At 41.2% G+C, this 3,401-nt stretch overlaps 1 long non-coding RNA gene across 1 annotated transcript; it reads left to right on the top strand.

Moving 5' to 3' along the window:
* Positions 1–1,381: 1,381 nt before the first annotated feature.
* Positions 1,382–2,846, top strand: LOC115585125 (uncharacterized). The gene is made up of 2 exons (XR_003984665.1): positions 1,382–1,845; positions 2,680–2,846. It is a non-coding gene; the product is annotated as an uncharacterized LOC115585125 (long non-coding RNA).
* The last annotated feature ends 555 nt before the right edge of the window (positions 2,847–3,401 follow it).

Here is a 3,401-nt window from a genome sequence, read left to right on the forward strand (position 1 = left end):
GTCGTTTTTGTCATAGACTGCCCTCTCACAGTCCTGGATCTCCTGATTTTGCAAGGCGGTAGGGGCTTCGGCCAGTACGAAGCACAACTCTCCCAGCCGTGCCAGGGCAAAGAAAGTGTACCGTGCTTGAGCACACTCAAACAAAATGGACTTTGGGGGTCAAACGTGCTCAGGCACAGTACAAGTTGCCAAGTGTGAGTGCACCCTAAATATCAAACTTTAAGACTACAAACATCGGCACAGACCAAGCTTATAGACCAGATTTTTATTACGATTGTCAGAAATCAGGCTTAAATTAGTCTGAAAATCCTGTGGTGTGATCCCAGCCTAAGGGACATAACACTCTGACACATGGCTCCGTGCTGGTTAGCTGCAGACGACAGGAAACAGAGTAACAGTGGAATACACTCAAAGACCTGATACGTTGGGGGACTAAAATGTTCTTAAACACCAGCAGAGTGTGAAGGAAAACTTTCAGTTCAGAAATATCTTACACCTGCGATATTTGTTTAGCAGAGCTACAGAAGTGTGAACAAACCAGAGCCTCTTTTAATGAGCAGTTATATTTAAATATATTTAACTCCCAGCAGAGTTGTTCGACTCTTTATAGATATTGCTTATTAGCTGAGAGTTGTTTTGCTTGGTGAGAAGATTGGTACTGCTCTCATGTTCCGTAAAAGCGACGCGCTACCACCAGCAGCCTGTTGGCTTAGCAGCGCGTTCCAGGAAGTAACTGGACCTGGCCAAGAAATCATCCAGGCACATCAACTGCCGCGAAACCACAAGCTGTCATTTTTACGCTTCAGTATGTGTGCGGGTTAAACAAACGAGACATAATGTGTTAATTAGTGAGCTTCAGAGCTGCTGGTAGGTCTATTTGGTTACGTATGGAGAGAGTCAGGCAAGCTGTTTTCCCTGTTTCCTCAGTATTGCCAGACACCGAAACTTGCAAATGATTTTATTTTTGCAAATTAAATTTTGAATGCTAAACAGCACAGGTGATTTATGGCTGTGTCACTTCGGTTTATATGATGGTTTGTATGTTATTCATTTCCATTTTTACAAATGTCTTCACATGACTGAACCTCCCAGGTAAAAGTGCCTGAATCCAACAGTACACAAACACATATTTCATGGAAAGCGGTGCTACTTTACATGACAGAGCAACATCGGAACATCGCTCAAACACTCTCTAGTTGGAATAACGGGAGATCTTCACTGTTCTGCCGACCTTGTGTCAACGCAGCGTTACGGCAAAATAAATTGGAGCAATTGGGAGCAGCTGAGGAGTAATCAGGACAATGAGAGGCAGCTGGACAAAATCACTCCAGGAGGATTTAGGACCTGTGATGTGATGCAGAGGATTCAGCCGTGACCGAGATGACACTTTTCTTTTTTTAGTTTGTTTGACCTTCAGCCGGCTCGTGTGCATCAGTCACCCCGGAGCAGCGCCGACTTAAAGAAAAGCAAGTCCATGTTAAGAAGTATTTTTAGATTAATGATGGTTGATTACTGTCTGCAAATGTTTTTCTCGACCCAGCAGGACTTTGAAAAGCTCACTCCGCGATCCATTAAATTAACCAAAGACCTTTTTAAATGAGGCAAATCAAAGAGCAAGCGAACAATTAATACAGCTCTGAGAATAGCATCAGCTGAGTTGACACTAAATCCCAGTAAGGGGGGAAAGCGGTCCACTTCAACAAGAAAAAACTTTGTGAGAGCAAAAGAAGAAACAGCATGGAAACTTGGGACGTACTGGAGATCGTTACATCCGCTAATTAATGCAACGTTAAATAATGTCCTGCCACAGCCGCCCGGTCAGTCTGCGTGGATACAGTACAGTGTGTGAGTTTCAGGAAGCTATATCCTTTTTTTAAAGTAACAACATGCTGTTTTAATTGTTGTTGAATGTTTTGATGATTTCAGCATGGGTTTTGTTGACGATTGATGAGGAGCACATACGCACACACACACACACACACACACACACACACACACACACACACACACACACACACACACACACACACACACACACACACACACACACACACACACGCATACGCATACGCACACACACATCATAAAACGACAGCTTGTTTCACTGTTATTGCCTTTGCTGGCTGTGTGTTGTCTTCTTGTTTCAGCCATTTGATCAGGTACAAATGATTCCTAAATTAATGTGAGGTGTTTCTGCTTTATGCCTTACAAAACAGGGAAGTAAAGCTATTTGGTATTTTAGATGGACGGACAGTAGAAAAAACAAAGCAGTCTGAGTTGTCAGCAATTTCACAATCAATGCAGACATTATGTAAAATTATCCCGAGCACTAAGAAGGGACAAAGCAGAGCGGATCAATTCTTTGAATGTTCTGAGGGCTGAAACAATAACTGTGCTTTCAGTTTTTTTGATTTTCAGCACCCCAATTTTTTTTTTTTTTTTTTTTTTTATCTTTGCAATTTTCTTTTTCTTTCTGCAGAACGCTGAATGGTTGTATTATCCCTTCAGAGCAGAGCGGGTGTATTTTAATGAGTATTATCTTTCCGCGCAAAGTTTATCACATTTTATTCAAACGTAACAGTAACTGCACTTCTAAAATGGCATCCATTAATATGTGATATTTCAAAGCCACATCCGACAAAGGCTGCTATTGTCTTTTTTTTTCTCTCTTTTAAATAGATGGAAGAACTTTGAGGGATTCGCGGCAGAAAACAATGGGACAGTCGACTGAAAGGTCTGCACAGCTGCAGTCGGACAAAGTGACTAGATTGGAAAAAGTCACCACAGTCACCTCTGGACCTGAGCCTACCACTCCACTATTCAGCTTCATTAAAACTGGAAAATGCTGTCCTTTTCTGTTTCCTGACATGGTGAGGATCATACTAAAAGAGTTATCACAATCTTTAAAAGACAACGTGTCGTCTCACAAGTGAAGTGACGTCAGATACAACATGAATTGCTGCTATTTCTTTATTATATTAGGCAAAATCTCAATTTTCAGAACACATTTTGAGAGTGAAAATATCTGCATCAAGAGAGTGGCTCGTCTGTCGATGCATGCTTTCATTACATTGAATGTAATGAAAAGTGGTTTTGTCAGTACTGTAGATGATACCATAGCAACAGGTTTTTCAAAAATAGAAGCTTGATCACTGGCCTTCAAACTGTGAAGCTCTACCTGTCCCTCTTGGATCAGCTTTAAGGTTAGGCTCTGAGGTCAAATCTGCAATAATACTACAGTGTATGTATGTATGTATGTATGTATGTATGTATGTATGTATGTATGTTCAGTCCATCACTTAATGGAAGCAGGTTGTTTTTTGACCCATATCTAACAGCTGTGGTAATTATAACAGCTGTAATGGAGCAAGTGAGGAGAAGTAGTAGAGACTGAAAAGTCT

This window comes from Sparus aurata, chromosome 7 (genome assembly GCF_900880675.1).
Source record: "Sparus aurata chromosome 7, fSpaAur1.1, whole genome shotgun sequence".
NCBI classification, from domain to species: Eukaryota; Metazoa; Chordata; class Actinopteri; order Spariformes; family Sparidae; genus Sparus; species Sparus aurata.